The sequence below is a fragment of the Platichthys flesus genome, chromosome 5 (assembly GCF_949316205.1).
Source record: "Platichthys flesus chromosome 5, fPlaFle2.1, whole genome shotgun sequence".
In the NCBI taxonomy this organism is placed as follows: domain Eukaryota; kingdom Metazoa; phylum Chordata; class Actinopteri; order Pleuronectiformes; family Pleuronectidae; genus Platichthys; species Platichthys flesus.
Genome location: NC_084949.1, coordinates 1,307,893 through 1,329,801, shown reverse-complemented (window position 1 = coordinate 1,329,801; position 21,909 = coordinate 1,307,893). Strand labels below are relative to the sequence as shown.

The window sequence follows — 21,909 nt, the reverse complement described above, 5'->3', positions numbered from 1 at the left end:
GGAAGTGATCTCGTCTGCATTGACCCTGCTGGACTGCAGCTGCTAAATGGCTGATAGTTTGCAGCCAATCTTCTGAGTTGAGCAGATTATGTCCTGTAGCCCCTGAATAACTGAAAATGTGCAGCAACAACTAATTATTGGTTAAAATGTAAATGATCTATATCTAATTATGTTGAAATAAACTGTTTGTTACAGTATTTGTTGTCCACAGATGCTTTGTATGGATTTAATTCCTTTAGCATCTGAGGGCAGCGGGAATAATCTGGAATAGAATTAGCAGTGTTAAAAGTGCTGTTTTAGAGCCAGTGCTGCTACACACACCCGTTTACCGCAGGCTTTCGGTCACACGTGAATGTGTGTGTGTCTGTGTGTGTGTGTGTGTGTGTGTGCGCGCGCATATACATAACTGACTTGGATTAATCACACAGAGAACAGGCGGCTGGGGCTCAGGAGGTAGAGCGGGATGGTTGGTTATTGTACTGACAGCTGTACCAGGAGCGTGTGAATGAAATGCCTGACTGGTAGACAAAGCACTGGATAGAAGTACAGTGTGAATATGTGCATGAATGTAAATCTCTTTGAGTGGTGGTTAAGACTAGAGAAGTGCTACATACATTTTTCACCCTCAACTAACACGTCATATCTATTTTTTATTGTGAACACATGACAAGCTGTATCTATAATGGAGGTGAAGTTTTTGCATCTCGTCCTCCATTACCTTTTCAAACCCTATAGTCATAGCGTGTGTGTTAGATTGTGCATTGATGGCTGAATTGGTTTTGCCGACCAACAGCGGGGCATCAGTTTATGACCTTAAAGGCACATCACATTTTGTTTCTGGCGGATTTCGATTTTCAAGTGGGAAAAAAGTTTTTTGCTTCATTGTTCCCCAGCGAATGGGTGAAATTGACTAGTCACAATATGTTAATTTAGTTCCATCAGCCTATCACTCCTTTTCTCTCTGCGTCTGTCCACTTGTCCCTGATGCAGTTATACCACATATATACTGACAATTGATGTAATCTGTGGTTTGGTTCTCTATGCCGTAGTGTATATGTGTTTTCAAAAGCAACACAGGGGGAACCAGCCTGCCAAATGCTGAGTCAAGGGTAAGGCAGCAAACGTAAAATTGCTATTGAAGTATGTTTGCAACTTCATATACATACACAGAGACACAATAAAATTGTCATTGGCTAGTCCCTTTTGCATCTGCTTCCACTTTATTTTTACTGAGGTCTGGGGAATGGAAAAAAATTTCAATACAATATTGAGCTTGCATAAACAGTATTTTCCATGGCTTTAATTAGGGGATGAGAATGCAGAGACCACTTCTATCACCAAAAGCCTTTTAGATGCAATGGCAAGTATTTCTGTGAACTATTTGGAATGAGCTGATTTTATATTAATTATTAATAACATATAACCTGATCTTCACAGGTTACATGTAAAAACAAACACGCTTAAGATGACAACTCCTACTCATTTCCGATGGACCATTCCTCCTACAGTGATGCTCTTTGGCAAACTCGAGGTTAATTGTTTTTGTTTCTTCACAATATGGTGTCCGGCGACCCTTTGTTGTGACATAGCATTAGCTCTCTCTGAACAATCTCTCACACACGCACATACACGCACACACACACACGCACACGCACACACAGACCAATTCGAGCTCCTTCGTATCTTAAATAGTTGATGATTCACTCAACTTTCCATTAAACGTTTAAACAATGAAAACAGTGGACAAGGATAGTACAAGAATTTAAATTTTGACTTCGATCTCACGTTTTAACACTAGTTTATTAACAATTCCACAGGGTAAAACAATTTATGGAGCTTTATGTTTATTGAGTGTTTGAGTCCACAAAACACATTTTCAGGAGTAAAGAGCATTGCAGCCAAATCCAGTACAATTAAATTAACTGGTGGACCACTTCTTCAAATGTAAAAAAAAATACTGAAAAAAACATAAGATGCCTCCATACTGCTCCTGTTGTGTCATCCAAGTGACTGTAAGCCCTGACATTCAAATTTGAGACAGAAAGTTAACCAAGTCACTGTACTAGTCGCCATGTAACCTGCTCTCTGCTCACCTGAATGAAATGCAGACCTGTATTGATTTGGCATTCAGCACAATGTGTTAGGGTTTTCTAAAGAGAAAACGTAGGAATAGAGCAGCCTTTATGTCCTGATTTTTTGTAATATTTTAATTTGTTACTGATGAAGAAAGAATATTACCTTCTACTTTCGGCAGCATCATGGGACTGGTTGCTCATTGAACTATATAAGTTGGCTCATCATGTTGGAGCCCACCACAAGCAGGGCAGCAACACTTTGGGTCCCAAGCCATAATGGATGAATCACAGATCCACTGCAGGTATTTAGATCTGTCCCAGTTCAGCTGAACAAAATGCATGTGCCTCTAATTGGCTCTCAGCTCACTTCAGAGGCATAATGGCCTTAGGGATGTCATCAACCATCCAACTTGCTTGGGTTAATCCAGCGAAAATCTCCTGAAATGCGCTCATCTCCACTTTTGCAGACTTTCTGCTGATGTTAATCTAGGGGGCCAGGCAGAAAAAGTTCCCAGTAACTTTGGATACTCTCACACCGACATTTGCCTTCACCCATTCTACTGAGATATCACATTCTTTATAATTTAGGTTTATGTATATGTTGCACCAACAACTCCTTTAAAGTGGTTAAAAAAAGATCACAATCACCAAAATGGACGACGAACAATTCATTTGTGATTGATTATTACTTTTGATTTTTGATATGGGTGACAATTAATTGAAAATGAAGGTAGGTGCTATCAAAAAATGTCAGCAACATGATATTGACAACATTTTAATTAGGTCAAATTTAACCAAAATAAATTAGACTCAAAGAATTCCTACTTCCTATAGTAGTTGCTTGTATCACTGTTATTCTACTTTATCTCATGGCCCTTCAGTAATTGCTAAATAAACTACAGATAATGATGGTCCCTTACAGGCTCTTAAAATGTGTTTTATGTTCTATCAAATATTACTTTTTATTATCCCTAGATGATGGAATGTTATAGTCTTTAGCCTTGGAGCAGGTTTTAATAAAAAATCTATATCACACCCATGTATCTTCATAATGCAAAAAAATGCACTACCATATTAACAAACTTGAAAACATTCAAATCAATGTTACCAGTTCTCCCCGTTCATTAAGAAAACTATGTTTGTATGATCACATACAGTAGATCAGCCTAAGGAATGAAATGGACGTCAGTGAGGACATGAGCAGCTTCTGTCTGGATTACCAAGCTGCTGATTTTACATAATCCTCCTTGGTGCCCTGTATTTTTGATAATGGAAGTGAAACAGGCAGAGAGAAACAAAATGTGACAGGTCTGTGTGTGTGTGTGTGAGGGAGAGAGAGGTGACGTATTTGTTTGTCTCTGTATTGTGTGCACTTGTTCGTATGTGTTCATGTATAACATAACTACAGGCGCTGATCACAGATAACCTTCTTGGTGTCCTCTCACTGTCCCTATCACACACCTCCAATGTGTGTGTGTGTGTGCGCTGTCCAGATGCTGAAACCAGATGCTTTCCTTTAGACTGCAGGCGCCTCTGATAGTGACAGGGACAAGCACAAGGTTATCACCCACAGACTCTCAGGCACACACATCTCAGCTAGATTTCCAGGTCACATGTTGTGCTCTATGATATATCATTGTATTACAGTATTCATTTGTTATCATTATCAACACTCTACTAAAGGACACTTTACTTACTTATCGGTATTTACAGATGAAGACATGAGGTAACCCAATCTAGTTTTTTCACAACATCCTGTTTTCATACATATTCTCCTATCTGCAGAGTAGATTTACTCCAAATCCGAGGAATATGTGCTCTACAGATTATTTTATGCTGTATGTAGGATTCACATATGTCTACTTTAATACTTGACTCTATACTAACTACTTATATATGTGTAATAAAAAAATTCCCACCTCTGCTGACCCACAACTGAATCAAAAATATTTCCCATTAATTTGTTTAACCTGTATTTTTTTATAATATTATGCTACTTTCTTGTTATGGTGTAAATGCCTTTGAGCATAATCTGATGCATTAATGTAAAATATTATTCCAGATTAAGGAGCAAGAATTTAACATTTCTTTAAATAATGAACATCATCTTAAATGACAAAGTTGCAACATTCCAACATTTATTACTTGTTGAAGTCCAAAATTGTCAACATTATTGGTTAGAATGAGCAGTCCCAATCGGGGGCCAAGGATCCTGATAGTATATATTACAAAGATAAAAATTCTTTCATTTGAATGTACTTACCTCTCTTAGCCTAGTTTCAGCTTTTACTACAACCTCAAGCCTTTGCATGCTGGTGCACAGTCTGTTCAGATGTAGCATCTGTTGAGTGCGATCACAGCATTTTTTTTTTATTTTACTTTTTTTCTGCATTAAATTTGTTTAGCCCGTTCGGCTATTTGGACAAGCAGTTTTGGTTGCTTAGTAATGGCAGCTGCATATGTAGAGCAACTTCCTAAGCGACTAACATTGAATGCAGCATGACTCACATTTCTCACCTGATGTAGCCACTACACCTGATCAGCCCCTAATACATCTAGCACACACATGCACATGAGCATACAAAAACATCCTTATTCACATATTTGCTATCATTTTCAAAAGCAGGAATTCTCTATATTCCTCACACGCACACACACATACACACTTTCAGGCACGCAGTGACCCTGTAAAGTAATGGTTTCATGAATAAATTACATTGCAGTAATGGAACAGTGTGGTGTTTTGAGAAAAAGGCTGACGCTGCCATGACAACCTCAAGGGTCATGTGAGGTCAACCGGAGCTGTTGCTGTGAGGCCATCAGACATTTACCTCTCCCTGAATGTTTGGATTCTGGGGTAACCATTACGGCTGCATGATTAATCGGGATAAAATTGCACATGCTTATGCAATCTCATTTCTAAATGTAATTTTAATTGAGTGAGAGTGAGAAAGAGGGAAAGGGAGACAACAGAGTCCGGAGTAACTGAATAAATAATGAGATGACGATCTGCAATGAAGAAAGATTTGACACAACTTAAAAAATATTTGAAATTATGTGTTGATCAGTTTTGTTAGTGTGGCAGTGGCCATAAACAAATCAATTTCTGATCACTGAAATTCAAAAAAATACTTTGATTCATAGTGAAACTGTAGCAGGCCAACAAAGTCACCTGAGTAGGTGGTCCTTCATGTCTGGCCCAGGATGCATTTGCTTTCACACTAGTAAAGGAATGAGGCCCCTTATGACTGAATGGGGTCTGAGTGATTGGATCTCAAGACATATTGAGGATGTATTTCTGTGCGTTCAGACTTGTTTTTTTGGATTAAGACAAGAAGATTAATGTCAAAACCATATACATTGGACGTAGTGTTGTGCCATATTAGCAGTACTGCAGGGAGACATCACACATCTATATATCACCTTAAACATCACCACAAAGCAATGTGGATGCAGTAATATAATGAAGCAGTAAAGGACAAGAAGACTTTAGGATAAAATCCCTGCCACCAAACAACACAGACATCCATAACAGATATATATTTTTGTTGTTTCCATTTGCAGGTTAAACATCACAATAAACATTTATATCAAAAAACTAATTTGTCATCCAGTGATTCAAGTTTCTTTCCAAAATTGACCTTCTTACTAGCATGCAGTCTCCTTCACTACCTTTATTGATGCTGAGTGTTACTTGACAAATTATCTTTTGATCACAAAAACAATTGGCTTGAACATTTATGGTTTCACCTGACTCATGACACAAGGCATATGTGTGCATCCATGTGTAGGGATATTGGGGGCAGTGTGTTTTTTCCACTCCTTTGTATGGACATAAACCCTGCAGTGCCTGTTCTAGTAAAGTAAGTAAAGAATAGCTGCAGGTCTAAATGTGCGGAACCCTGAAGCCACGGCGAATGCAGAATCAGATGCTGTTGCCATTGTTACAAACGCACTGTTGTTGTAAAAGATAACCTCACGTTAATGAGTCCGAGTCCCACTGCTACAGCTCGTCTGCGGTTTATTCCTATTTTATAAATATTGAATGTGTTATGTGTCTAAATTGCGTCAAAATCTGCACTGCACTACATTGGGCCTTTAACCATACAGATACAAAGTGTGAAGCCGATAACAGGTGCAGTTCTCAAGATATATGAGCCACGTCAGACAGTCAGACATACAATGACTCTTGGAGTTATAAGATATTAGTTCAGTGACTGCTTGCTTCGCCTGTGGTAATGCTTTCAAGCTACTTCAGAATTATTCCTTGTCATTTGTGAACCTCCTCGAACTGTTCTACAATATACTGTCACTTTTAAATGTTTGTGTGCCTGACATTGTTAGAGTAAGACTTTGTGTTTTTCTTACCTGTTTTCTCTTCAGCAAATATTCTATAGACAATGTTTTAATGAAACAGCATTTGCTTTATTATGGTTCAGTTATGTGGCATTCATAAGTTTAAATGTTTTACTTAACTGTTGTAATTTGTTTCATTCATTGCATGTCGTCTATATCAGTGTTGTGTTAAGAAATTAGCACATCCTGACTCAAGTTCACAACTTTTCAAGTTATGAAATTAAATGAAGATTGGGCTTTTAAATTGATGACAAAACAGGAAGATGTGTATATATATATATATAAACTGCAGCACCACTGGTAACTCAAACAGGCAAAGTAGAACTCATGGCAAACTCAACGATAAATCTAAATTATGACTGTACAAAAGATGACTAATTGTGTGCGCTACAAATAAGAACTTATTTACTGTCAACTAATCTAAATATAAAAATATGTTGTATGTGTTGTTATCTATCTGTATGGCTGTTGTGTATGTGAAAGCAATGTAACTGAGGTCAAAAGGTCAACTAAGTGAGTAAATAAACTAAACTGAGTGCAGACGGGTTACACACATTTAAAGTGACTGTTTAGCAGCAGGTGCAGCCATCACATGTGGCATAGATGTACCCTGAAATCTTTCCTATTCCTGGAACATGGTTTAAGGGGATTTGAATGTCAGTAGATGATGGTTAAGTTTATGTTTAACCATGCTATTTTTTTCAACATTTTTGTTAATCATTTTTGGAGATTTTCATCTTTGTTCCACATTATCCTGCCCCATTTCATGTCTTCCATGATGTGTTTTGCTGCAATATGAGACTGGAGAAACAACACATAGATACAGATTGCAGACTAAATAATGAATTGTCAGAATATGAAAGACAAAAACAAGGTGGATTTTTGTTTGAAACTGAAATACTGTTGCAAATGTACCTTCAGCAGTTTGGATAATATCACTGATCAGCAGGTTCTATGGAGAAATTGACAGATGGATAGATAGCTGGAAGATGAAGAGATAAAGTGGGAGGGGGTGTGGAAGCAATTCCTTGCACACCTCTCAGTCATAAATATGGAAAAGGAACAGTGAGGCTCAGCCAACCCTCCTACGAGCAGAATGTTATGTTGCTTCCTTGGCAGGGTAAAAAATACCTCTAGCTAAGAGAGATGCAGAGCATAGATAAACAGATGAATGGATTTACTTACAGAGAGACATATACAAATTAAAATAGGTTTTTGTTAAGTTGCTTGATTCCATATATCTATGTGTTGAGTAAGTTAGGTTTGACCTTTTCTCTAAATGAACTATTTATTAGACAGTTGATGCTGAATCACAAGTGACCAAAAGCTGAATATGAAAAGAAAGAACTCTAAAATGTCTTTATCAAAGACAAATTGATCAGCCTCAATGTTAAAACTGGTAACTGTTTTTAATGACGTATACCTAGCTACTGGAGGACACAATTTGTCACATATCATTCATATAATGATCCCTTTATACTGCATTTATGTATATTTATTGTCATTCCAAAGCAATAGGCACACCTCTACTACCATAATATCCTCCACTCTTCTGCACCAGATGTTGGATCCTGGCTGCAGTGATTTGATCCTGTTCAGCCATGTGAGCATTAGTGTGGTCAGCCACCATGATGATGGGCAAAAAGGGCTAACTTGCATTCAGGGTTCCTGTTTACTTTTCAGTGAAGTTAGCTTTCTATCGTGTTCATTTTGCTGAAATTGTTCATTCTGTACTCACCCTTCATCTTATTGAAAAATAAGAAGATTAACACCAATTTGCCTTGATTGGGCCGTTCTTCTCCCAGTTCAGAAAAACTCCTCAAAAGAAAACAGGCTCTGCCATTATCCAGTTCGAATAAGTTATTTTATGGCTATGAATTTGTCTGTGAAATGGTTAAAGGTATTAGAGGTCAATGTTCTCCATGGGGAAAATTAAAGCATGTGTTGATGCCTTTATCTGTGTCTTGATAACTCACTGGTGTGTTTGCATGCTTATGTGAAGAACTGTTAATAGATTCAATATAAGTTGCAGAACAGGTCAAAGATGGATAACTTTGCTTGAGTGTGTTTAAACCTAAGTCAGAGTCTTTAGCAATTTTCCGACAGGCTGTGTGCTGTTGGGTCCGGACTTTCTCCGTTGTTTGTCTTTCATACATTAACAATCTGCTGCTCTCACAACATCACGGAAATCTCTGGAGGATTCAGGGAGGGGTGGTGCAGCATGTTGAGGCAGGATGTATTAATTCCAACACTTGGCAAAACTTTTTTATCATGCCACTTTTTTTTTTTCAAAATCAATATGCCAACTCACTCTCTGATGAATACTCCTCAAGATCCCCAGGCTGTGTTCTCTCATTGGCTCATACTGACATATCAAGAGGTCTGGCAGGAGAGCCTCCTGAGAAACAGGGAATGTTCGGAGAATGTCTGGAGTTCAGTACATGTTGGAAAAGAGCTTTACTGTGTGTGTCCTTGCCTTTTGCCACATATAATCTGTAATTGTACTTTCTTCATTAATAGTTGTTGAATCCACTACCTGTATATTGATAGGTCTCTAAACGAATTAGCTGTGATACTGTGATTTTTCTGGTATGCAAGTTTTATGTTTAGTTCACAATATTTACTACAGTAACAAATGTATTACGTCACATACAATAAATGTTATTTGTCAAAGGAGAAAGCACACATTTTCTTTCTCTCTATAACATTTGTATTATTTAACCATACCTTTCTCTCAATGTATATGCATTTAATAGCGAGCTGTGTAAGAAATGCCAAGGTCTAGTGTGATAACCATTGTATGGGCAGCTTGAGGCCTTTTCAAACATAATCAGTCAAATGGGTCATTGCAATTGACCTGGTCAACATAGCCTGAGATCGTATGTTAACTGTATTCAGAATTGACTTCAGACTGCTTTTCAATCGGGTGGTGATGCCCTGCTGATGAAACTTTTTGTAGCTTTTGTGAAGGAGTTGGCTTTTGAGTGTGAAGAGTGGTTATGGGGTAAATAGTTGTTTATTCATCGTCTTGGAGTAGATGTGGCTGTTGACATGCATTAGTGAGTAAATAGGAATGCTTCTCTGCACTCTAAAAGCTCTTCTAGTGATTAGTGAGAACGTAGGAGAGAGATAGAGAAGAGAGGGATTTGTTTATCAAACACTTCCCTCCCTCATATCTGATTAGTTCAATGTCACATGGAAGAGCTGGACCTCTCCAGTCTCTGGTGTGTGTGTGTATATGTGTGACTTTTGCGGCATGCAAGTGTTTTGGCTCAGTATAAAAACACTAGTTGCTTTTTCTCTTACACTCAGATCTGTTGTGTATGTTCTGTGCCTTCCTCTTCCTCTTCCTGTTATCCAAAACCCTTTTCTAAGCCCTTCTTTACCACACCTTTACTTTGTAAGTGAGTGTTTGTGTGTGTGTGTGTGGGGGGGGTATATGCGCAAACAAAAAAGTATATGAATTAAAACATGTGTTGAAGAGCACTAATGTCCTTATACTCTCAGTTCTGTCATATTTACCGTTGTTCAAACGATTAAATAAACCTGCCACTCCTCTGTGACCCTGTTTGTGTTGAATCTAGATCAATCTAGTTTATCTGGAAAGAATTGTGTAACTTTGTGTGTGTGTTGCCACCACTGTCAGACTTCACCAAAACAATCCAACAGACACTCCGACTCCTCCTTATCTAGTCATCCTCTGTACAGTTTCAATATCCTTCAAACACGTCTGTAAACAATATCTTAACCTAAGTCAGTTGCTAAAAGTTGTCAAGTCAGCCTGAACTAATTTGAGCTGTGGACTATGATCCTGATGAACCAGTTCCACAGTTAAAAAAAAAAAAAATTGGATATGTTTACCATTTCCTGCCGAGAGACCTCCTGCGGTTATGCATATAGCACCAGCTGTTTAATTAAACAACATATGTAGCCCTGTAGAAGACAGAATAATCATATCTTTATATGTCACTGAAAACAGGGGGAGGGTCGGAGAGGATTTTTTGAATGGTGGCATGTCATTCTCTTGCTGTTTACATTCATAGTCAACCCAAAGTCAACATTTGGTTCTTTGAAACAATGGTAATGGAGACTTTTCCCTTGTCTTCATTCAACCAATGGGGTTCTTGCCATGCCAAAGTGCTTAAAGTGTTAAAGTTGTTATTTTCTTTTCCATTGTCAAACCTTTGCTAATAAGAAGAAATACAACATTTCTAAGATATGGCCGTACTGTCTCAAAAGTGAACCACACTGTCTGGAACCGCCATGCATATTGGAAATAACTTGTTTCTGATTTTATACTCTTTTTCTGTCCAAAGCTTGGAAAGTACAGAAGGGAATGACACTTAACAGCAGCTCAGTGCCAGTCATCTGCTAGACCGCTCATCAAGTTGGTAGGTTCAACTCAAACCTTCTTCTTGTCTGTGCCTTCATCTGTTTCTCATTCCATCACTGTATAGTTTTTATCAATCTGCCTCTCGGTTGTCTCTTCAGTATAGTTAGCTTTCTATCGTACTCATTTTTGCTGAAATTGTTCTGTTTCTAAACCTTCATCTCATTAAAGAATAAGAAGATTAGCACCAATTTGCCTTGATTGGGCCATTCTTCTCGCAGTTCAGAAAATAAAAACGGAATAAAACATGCTCTGCAATTTGAACACGTGCAGCAAACAAGTGATTGCAATCAATAAAAGAGAGAGAAGGAAGACGGGGGGAAATGAACAAGTAAAGCAATGAATTGCCAATTTTTGTTCCTGTCAAGTGCTTTTGGAAGGCAGCTCTTGAGGAAAAGCTGTTTCCGCTGAAGAACTCTGACAGCAATTGTGTGTGTTTGTGTGTGTGTGTGTGTGTGTGTGTGTGTGTGTGTGTCAGTCAGAGGGGGTGAGGATGGTTGCAGCATTAGACAGAGCCTTATTATTAACCTTTTTTTATTTTATTTCTACAATGGTAAATATGAGATAACAAATGCTACCTTTTATGATGCATGACAAGAAAAAACGTGTAAAGGTCAGTGTAATTCCAGGTGCTGTTATTGTGTTTCACATCTTTTTAAAATGCAGCTTGCTGTCTGCTACATTGTTTTGGCAGCACAAAGGATGTAAAATAATCAGCATAAATTCTTACTGAGTGACACTGTTGGTACCAGTGACTATTAACTCTCATTTGGTTTTGATTGAGATACTGCTGTCATATTTCTGTTTCAGTGACAAGTCAACAGCACATGGTTGCAGTGCTGTAGGGACATAAACTGACTCTTGTTGACATTTTATCATGATACTCGGGAAGAAAAGGGAAGTGTATATATAATGACAGGCTATTTCAATGTCTCCCTTTAAACTTCAGACTTGAAGTAGGTTTAGTTTAAATCAACTAAGAAAAGAACATGGTGGAGATATAGACTTTTTAATCCATTGCTTGGGCAGCTGTGTGTCATTTTAATGTTATTTCAGGCAAACAACTTGAGGGGAAGATGTCGTGGAATATGAGGAGCAAAGACCTGAGATTCAAAAAACTAAATCTCTAAATTACTTTGCCAAAATCAATGGTTGCCGCATTTCTGATAAAGCAGTTGCTCAAATGAAACCAAGCGTATTTCAATCAATTACATGTTTGGGGAATTTAACATCATTCTATCAAGACCTGTCAGAGGTAGACCCCCTATTTTCCCTGGAATTATTCTTCCCTTTACAATTGATAATTGTTTATTTTGTTTATTAATTTTATATACTGAGACAGTAAGCAAAAATTTAGGGAAGTCAAATGGGTGAGGCCTCTCCTGGAACCGTCACCTTATCGTGGTGGAGAGGTTTGCGTGTCCCTGTGAACCTGAGGGCTGTGTTGTCTGGAGCCTTGTGCTCCTGGTAGGGTCTCTCATGGCAGAGTGGTCTCAGGTGAGGGGCCAGACTAAGAATGGTTCAAAAAGCCTCAATGAATATCGAAAAAAGAGGAGATGGGACCCGGCCCGGAGGAAGCCCGGGGCCCCCGTCTGGAGCTAGGCCCAGACGGAGGGCTCGATGGCGAGCGCCTGGTGGCCAGGTTTGCCACGGAGCCCGGTCGGGCATAGCCCGAACAAACTACGTGGCACCCCCCCTCTCTTCATCTCATGGGCCCACCACCTGTGGGAAGACCCGTTGGGGTCGGGTGCGCAGCCACATGGGTGGCAGCGAAGGTCAGGGGTCTCGACGGACCAGACCTGGGCGGCAGAAGCTGGCTCTGGGGACATGGAACGTCACCTCGCTGTGGAACCGGAGCTTGTGAGGGAGGTGGAGCGCTATCAATTAGATCTGGTGGGGCTTACCTCCACGCACAGTCTCAGCTCTGGTACCGTACTCCTGGATAAGGGTTGGACTCTGTTCTTCTCCGGAGTTGCAAGGGCGTGAGGCGCCGGGCGGGTGTGGGGATACTCATGAATCCTCGGCTGAGCGCCGCGGTGTTGGAGTTTACCCCGGTAGACAAGAGGGTCGCCTCCCTGCGCCTAAGGGTTGTAGGGGGGAAAACTCTGACTGTTGTTTGTGCGTATGCACCAAACAGCAGCTCAGAGTACTCGGCCTTCTTGGAGACCCTGAATGGAGTCCGGTATGGGGCTCCAGTAGGGGACTCCGTAGTTCTGCTGGGTGACTTCAACGCCCACGTGGGCAACGATGGAGACACCTGGAGAGGCGTGGTGGGGAGATACTCCCTGATCTGAACCCGATCGGTCGTTTGTTATTGGACTTCTGTGCTAGTCATGGATTATCCATAACAAACACCATGTTCGAACATAAGGGTGCTCATAAGTGTACCTGGTACCAGAGTACCCTAGGCCGAAGATGAATGATCGATTTTGTGATCGTGTCATCTGATCTGAGGCCGCATGTTTTGGACACTCGGGTAAAGAGAGGGGCGGAACTGTCAACCGACCACCATCTGGTTGTGAGTTGGATCAGGGAATGGGGGAAATTTCCGGATAGACCTGGTAAGCCCAAACGAGTAGTGCGGGTGAACTGGGAACGTCTTGAGGAGGCCCCCGTCCTAGGTTTCTTCAACTCACACCTTCGGCGGAGTTTTTCTGGCATTCCTGTGGAGGTTGGGGGCATTGAGCCGGAGTGGGCGGTGTTCAAAGTCTTCATTGCTGTTGGGCAAGAGTCCCTACAGAACTAACCATGTGGTAGGATCCACACACAATGGGTCGTAAAAGCGTGGTCTTTGAGCCAAGATGAAGCCAGCTAAAGTCTCCCTCTAAGATCCAGCATGGAGATTGTATCTTCTGGTGTTAACTTAATCCCTGGGGTCTCCCCAGAAACCCCTGCTCTGCTCCTGGCCGCTCCCACTCTCCTCCAACTCTGACACTCAATTGGCTTAAAGCCAGCATCATCCTATGACCAGCACCTCAAGGAGGCAGAACCTCTCAGGTAGAATGAAACCACTGAGACATCAATAATCGCTGCCATTTTCCCTGCTCTGAAGACGTCAACAGACCCCTCCGGGTCTTTCCAGATGATTTAGTTGCTAAAGGGGGCAACCAGAGTTATTTTCTTTCATTTCTTTCATTTTCTTTTATGTTAAGTCTGATCTTACTTTGATAGAGACTATTTTTGTTTTGAACTTGAAAAGGCCGTGCACAGGAACTCACTCGCTCGCTGGCCGAGCTCAGAGACTTTCTTTCCAAATCCACAGCTGCGTCAACCGCTGCTCATCCCTGCAGAAGAGACGAAGCCGATTTTCGTTCCAAGAGCAAGAGACTTCGCTCTTTTCGGTCCAGCGCTGACCTCCGTTGCAACCACGAGACCCACCGGAGCACCGCTTAAGAGACCAGGACACTGATTTGTTTTCCAGGAATCCGCCCGTTCGCACGCATCCTGAGGTTTAACGACAGATTCACTGGACTTCCGGGAAATCCGCGCCCCACGCGCAAGCAACACCGCGGAGGTCACAGTAAGAGGCTTTATTGTCTGGGCAGAGACTAGTTTAAATACTTAGCGTGTCATTTGTTTGATTGTATGTTTGTTTGTAGATCGCTGATCTGTTTTTAGCCGTGCTACACGGCGGGCCGAGACGACACATCCGGTTCCTTTGTTTACTGTGTTTTTGAGAAGAGCGCGGTACAGAGCCGGCGCTTCCTTTTTGCGTGTTACCGTCAGAGATATTGTGCGGAGGTTTACATCTGTTAAAAGATAAATCTCACGTAACTGGTCTGCTTCGCTGGAAGTTTATCTCTGACGATGTTTTGAGAGCTTTCCTGATCTCTCTCTCTCTCTCTCTCTCTCTCTCTCTCTCTCTCTCTCTCTCTCTCTCTCTCTCTCTCTCTCTCTCTCTCTCTTCTCCTAAACCTGTTTTTACACACGTCCCGACCTACATTTATACATTTCATGTTACATGGAGAAATCTAGATTTAACGCCAAAACCACGAGATAAGAAATCTCTTTGTCTTAAAGATCCCCTTTGTTAAGGTCAGTGACCGGCAGCCATTTTGCTTTTCGCAACGTGGCTTCACTAAGGTAACCTCCATCTTGAAGGTACGTGAATGTAACATCACCTTGAATTCGGCCAGAGGACGTCACCACGTCATTACGCCATAGCCACTCCCCTTTCTCTTTCTTACACACACACACACACACACACACACACACACACACACACACACACACACACACACACACACACACATAGATACTCCGTATTACATGTGTGACAATTGTGATAAGTGCTGCTGCTGTTGTTACCATCTTTGAAATATTGGAGTTTGTTAAATGAAGAATCATTGAAATAACATTAACTTTATTTCCCCTTTTTTTTAATAAATACTTTTGTAATTAAAGTATTTGTATTTCTGTGATTATTTGTGCATATGTATGTGTATACAGCTGGATTACTATAGCCTGTGTTCGAACTTAAAACCCTTCATTGTTTATTATATAATCATTAATACTAAATATTGAGATTATTAATATAACCTATATCATTGAGACTGATATTTAAAGATTGAATTGTTGGTCCCTGTAACCAGGGTGGTGCCCCGCGACAATAAGCAATGATTACAGATTTGTATTATTCTTAATTGATAATTTTATTGTTTTCATTAATTATTTTAACTATTATTAATGGATAACCGTATCATTTCTAATTAAATGTGTTACTATTCTTAATTAATAGCTTTATCATTTTTGATTATTTTTAAGAAATAATTGTTATTTTAATAATCATATTTCATGATTATTAATAATTAGCCAACGTCAATTCTACTCCTACTATTGCACAACATTGCTGAAGCTGCGGCAGCTAGCTGTGGCCTCAGGGTCTTAGGCTCCTCAAGGGGCGGTAACCCTCGGACACCGTGGTGGACAGCGGTGGTCAGGGAAGCCGTCCGATTGAAGAAGGAGGCCTTACGGGATATGATATCCTGGAGGACTCCTGACTCGGTTGCAGGGTACCGACAGGCCCGAAGGGCTGCAGCTGCTGCCGTGTCGGAGGCTAAGCAGCGGGTGTGGGAGAAGTTCGGAGAGGCCATGGAGAAGGACTTTCGGTCGGCACCAAAGTGTTTCTGGAAGACTATCCGGCACCTCAGGAGGGGGAAACGGGGAACCATCCAAGCTGTGTACAGTAAGGATGGGACTCTGTTGACCTCAACTGAGAAGGTCGTCGGACGTTGGAAGGAACACTTTGAGGAACTCCTGAATCCGAATAACACGCCCTATATGTTGGAGGAAGAGCTCGAGGTTGATGGTGTTTCATCGTCAATTTCCCTGGTGGAGGTCATTGAGGTGGTCAAACATCTCCGCAGTGGCAAGGCCCCAGGGATTGATGAGATCCAGCCAGAGATGCTAAAGGCTCTGGGTGTTGAGGGGCTGTCATGGTTGACACGCCTATTCAACATCGCGTGGGAGTCGGGTACAGTGCCAAAGGAGTGGCAAACCGGGGTGGTGGTTCCCCTGTTCAAAAAGGGGGACCAGAGAGTGTGTGCCAATTACCGGGGCATCACACTTCTCAGCCTTCCTGGTAAAGTCTACTCCAAGGTGCTGGAAAGGAGGGTTCGGCCGATCGTCGAACCTCAGATTGAAGAGGAACAATGCGGTTTTCGCCCCGGACGTGGAACTACGGACCAGCTCTTCACTCTCGCAAGGATCCTGGAGGGGGCCTGGGAGTATGCCCATCCGGTCTACATGTGTTTTGTGGATCTGGAGAAGGTGTATGACCGGGTCCCCTTGGGAGAAAGTGTGAGAGGTGCTGCGGGAGTATGGGGTAAGGGGGTCTATCCTCAGGGCCATCCAATCCCTGTACTCCCAAAGCGAGAGCTGTGTTCGCGTCCTCGAGGCGTAGTCGTGGTGGGGAGGGGTTGCAGTTCGGTGGTCTGAGGATCTCGTCACTGCTTTTTGCAGATGACGTGGTCCTCATTGGATCATCGGCCTGTGACCTTCAGCACTCACTGGATCGGCTGGCGGCCGAGTGTGAAGCGGCTGGGATGAGGATCAGCACCGCTAAATCTGAGGCCATGACTCTTAGCAGAAAACCGATGGATTGCTTACTCCGGGTAGGAAATGAGTCCTTAGCCCAAGTGAAGGAGTTCAAGTACCTTGGGGTCTTGTTCGCGAGTGAGGGTACTATGGAGCGTGAGATTGGCCGGAGAATCGGAGCAGCGGGGGTGGTATTGCGTTCGCTTTACCGCACCGTTGTAACGAAAAGAGAGCTGAGCCGCAAGGCAAAGCTCTCGATCTACCGGTCGATCTTCGTTCCTATCCTCACCTATGGTCATGAGGGCTGGGTGATGACCGAAAGGACGAGATCACGGGTACAAGTGGCCGAGATGAGTTTTCTCAGAAGGGTGGCTGGTGTCTCCCTTAGGGATAGGGTGAGAAGCTCAGCCATCCGTGAGGAACTCGGATTAGAGCCGCTGCTCCTTTACTTAGAAAGGAGTCAGCTGAGGTGGTTCGGGCATCTGGTAAGGATGCCTACTGGGCGCCTTCCTTGGGAGGTGTTTCAGGCACGTCCAGTGGGGAGGAGACCTCGGGGAAGACCCAGGACTAGGTGGAGAGATTATATCTCAACACTGGCCTGGGAACGCCTCGGGATCCCCCCGTCAGAGTTGGTCAATGTGGCCAACGACCCGACCCCGGATAAGCGGACGAAAATGAGATGATGAGATGAGAAATGGGTGAGGAGGGAAATCCATAAAGATATGTTACCCAACAGACAGAAAGGAGAGGGGACAAATTAGAGGCGCGTGAGTTAGGAGAGATGGAAGACACAGGAAGAAAGACCGTGACAGATTGAGAAGTTGTGAACTTGAAATCAATAGACTTATTGTTAACAACACACTAAGACCTTCACGCTCCCTCCATTCATCACTCTAGTGGCTACGGGTATCTGTTTATGTGTTAGTTACTGAATACATCAGCCACCTCACATTTAAGCTAAAGCTAAACAGATGCTTGAGGGAAGTACTGCTGTTTGCATACTGAGTTCAAAGTTTCAAAGCTCATTAATAAAGGCAGTTGGTGGGGCAAGTTCTTCAGTAACTGCAAACCTCAAATGATGAAAGACCAAGTGGAAAACCTGGTTGAAATACTGTTTAATGTTTCATGTCTGTGGGTGTCTTAGATTCAATTCATACATTTGGTTGGAATGCAGGTTGCATTTGCGGTATTAGTTTGAATTCTGCTGGTGCCAAAACATTTGTTTTAAATTAATTAATCTAATGTAAATATAAATAAAAGCTTAAAGTAAGCAGATATTATTGAGATCTTTTTAATTCAACACATCCTCCAACACTGATTATTAGAGATGAGCCGGATACTAGGCTGAAACGAGTATCCGGTACAGATAAAGCACTTTTGCCGAGCATGAGTATTATACGAGTCATTATCTGTGCTCGGACTGAATGAAAATCCTCACACAGCGTCACAGCGCTCCTCCCCTTCACACACCGCTCTGCTCACTCACTCACAGAACAGCTCTCTGTCTCTCAGTCACTCAGGTTCGCGGGTCTTTAAGTTTGTTTTTATTTCAGTTTGTACTTACTTATTAACCAGTAGAGGTCTGTTAAACGTGGGTTCGTTCAGACGTGGTGCTGGTAGAAAGCGACTCGCGTTGCGTCTCTGCCTGTAGGAGATTTTTTTTTTTTTTTTTACTTCACGCATTGAGTCTCTCTCTCTCTCTCTCTCTCTCTCTCGGTCGTTGGAGTTTTTTTTTTTTTTTTTAAACCGTCAGTTGGCTCGAACCAGTTTTATTTTACTTCATGCACTGAGTGTCTGACACATTCTAGGTAGTAGTGGTATAAAAAATATTACAAATTAAGCTACACACACACACACACACACACTCCCCCTCTCTCTCACTGTCTCTCTCTTACTCACTCATACGCACACTCACACACACACTCCCGGGTTAAATCACACCCACTTCCGGGTTAGGCCCCGCCCACTCCGAGTACAGATACGGATACAGATAATTCATATGGTTAACAGATACAGATACAGATAATGCTGTACTCGCTCATCCCTACTGATTATATTATTCTCGCTCTTGAGGCACCTCTGCTAGATGAATGTACATGACAAAGCTCCATTAACAGAAGTTTGGACGGCTAAATTACCACTAAATTTCTATGTTTGGCCAAATTAAATATTTTGTCGGTTTCATTGTGAGCGTGTAAAAATAACAAAGCTCATGTGTCTACTTCTCTATTTTTATCAATGGCAACGCCCAGTGGCTATATAAACAAAGACAGACAGCAAAGCACACTGCTGCCACTTTTCTGGTCTTCTGTACTTGCTTATCTCACTTCAATGTCAAGTAAATTTACATTTATTCATTGTCGAATGACATCATATGTTATCTCAGGGCACTTTTTATGTAGTGCAGGTCTAGACAATGGCAAGTGAACATTATTAGTTTTCTGATTTTTCACCACAGATGTCCATGTGAGTGTGCTGTCTCACAGACGGTCTCCCCGAGGGAGAGTGGGATTAGATGGGAGAAGGGGAAAGGTAGGGGATGGAGAGAGATTGAGATTATCCCTGCAGATTTGCACTTATAAACTCTCTGAAACTCAGGTCAGATAATGTGGGAGTGATAAGAAAAGAAGGAATGAGAGAAAGAATGGAAAAGAGGAATAAGACAAACACCAAAGATGTATAGGAAACGGGGAGGGTGAAATGATTGGTGGCTTAAATAAAGAAAAATTAATGCATGGAATATTTTCAGATGAGCATTGTTGACTGGATTATTGTGCAGCTTGGACAGATGAACATAAATCCTAAACCTAAGAAAACCTAACCTAACCTTCTTCTCTCTAAAGCACTTACAGAACCCCCCCCCCCTCTGATATTATCCCTTATAGTTTTTATCATAGTGTTTACATTTTGCTACATATGATTTTAAAGTCTGTGAAATTGTATCTGTAGCTAGACTATTCTTTTTCGTTATTGTCTTTTCGTGTTGTGTGGGAATTCTTCTTTATTTAAGAGTTGGATGAAAGTGTGGAGTCATAGATTTTTTTAGCAAACCCCATTGTTAACAATTATTTATATGAAAAGCCACGAGTCAGCTCTGTATCTACAGAGCTCTTACGTTGATCTTTAACATTAGATTTGGCTGTAGGCAGCCTCACTCTTGTGGTGCACTTGAAGTTGTGAGTTTGTTGATAGAAGTCCTATTTCCAGAGGCTGCCACTTTTGTCGCACTAAAGTTTGTGGATTGTCTCAATAATGTTACAAGGCGGGATGGATGATCTTTTTCTTCCCCAAGGAGTAATTTGACATTATAAACTAGAAGGAAGTTCAGGAAGTGCATACACCTCCGACAAGCCTAACCGTCTATAATGCTATGTGAAAGAGTAGATATGAATCTGCCTGAAAATGCAACGCGTTCTTTTTGAAGTCATGCATACCTTTCCACCAAATTTCATGGAAATCGGTCAGGTAGTTTCCGCGCAATCTAACAAACAAGCAAAACCAGATGAAAACATAATGTTTTTTGTGGATGTAATAATTTATAAGACAAAATAATAAACACAAACCAAAAATTCATAGACATACACATGAAAATACAATGACATTGAAAAAGTGCTGCTAATAATAGTAAAAAAAAAAGTCTGCTCAATCCTCCTTAGGGAGATATTCTTTCTTCATAATGGCAAGAGACAAAACTCTGGGTGAAGAGGGTGAGTGTCAGCTGAAATGGCTTTTACCATCAGAGAGGCTCCAACTTCATAAACAGAGCGAATTATTATTCAAGTTAGAGCAGATTGTATTTCGGCAGAGTTTTAAAATCTCCATCAGTCGGGTCTTGTTAGTCACAAGGGTTCCCAAACCAACAGATAATTTTAAAAGCTAAAACTGACTAAATAAAAGATAAATGAGATTTTCTACAAGAGCAATCTGTCAAAATTAAATCCCCCCAAATCTGTTCTCTTCTAGCATCAGGTTAAATCAGAAATGTGACAGCTTTTTGCTCCGCCACAGAAACCTTTCCTTGTTGTCAACTCTCCTCTCATCCACTGATATGTGATGTGACTCTGCTGCTACAGTACAGCAGTATTTTACAAATAAGAGTTGTTTTATTTGATTAACATGGGGATCTTTACTGCAACAATTATGGATATTCATGGATTTCATGTCTATAAAGAAAGACAGTTATCTAATTGAGGTATTATTGTTTTACTGTGTAACACCTGGAGACTGCGGCAACTTCAAATTATTATCTCAGGCCTAAAAGATAGTGATCGAAAAATATCTTGATAATGTCCTGAAACTTGGGCAATGCAAGAGCATAAGGTAGAATAAATATTATTTTTATACCACTACCTCAAAAGGCCCACAATGAGCAAAGTACATTAAGATTGTAAGTCATACACAACAACGTCCTTACTTAACATTAATAAGCAGTAATTAGGAGGCTATTAAAGGGGAAACTCTTAGTTGTTGGCCTAGTAGTTTTAGAACGTTATCATGCAGAATACGAAATGTATAATTTATAACAAATAAAGAGCAAATATGCTTTTGATATGAAGTGAGTTGGAAGTGTACTATAATGTGTGTTACCAAACAAATCAACTGAGGATAGCATCTTTATCCCAACCATCTGACATCAGGTTTCGTGTACAGAGAAGCAGTTCAAGATGTTCATCAGAAGGGTCATGTGTGATATTTGCTCAATAATTGACATTGCCTTTTGGAAAAGGTCCCTCGTCTTCACAAGAAGATATCTCTCCTTCACCCATTTCATAGCTGCATTTTGGTCTACACGCTGCTGTCCAAAATCATGCCTCCCGACAGGCACTTTGAAAACATTGCACTTTGTGTTGTGCATTGATCGTGAAATTCTTTGCAGAGTTATAAGAGACATTTTCTCCCAACTCCTCCATCATCATTCCATTTCTCATCTGTTCCATCACGCAGTACATGCCGGATGGTGATATCATCTTGGAGTCTTTCATAACAGGAATGTGATATCATCCAAATTCTGGTGCTCATTTTCAAAAAGGTCTATGAAAACAATGGTGCTGC

The 21,909-nt window shown here is 41.2% G+C and overlaps 1 protein-coding gene across 2 annotated transcripts in view; it reads left to right on the top strand.

Moving 5' to 3' along the window:
* The window catches only part of LOC133953412 (teneurin-3), a 355,699-nt gene that overhangs the window by 322,260 nt on the left and 11,530 nt on the right, over positions 1-21,909 (top strand). For both annotated transcript variants that reach the window (XM_062387329.1, XM_062387330.1), the window contains one exon: positions 10,748-10,822. The gene's annotated coding sequence lies outside the window, so the exon portion shown is untranslated. The remainder of the gene's footprint in view (positions 1-10,747; positions 10,823-21,909) is intronic.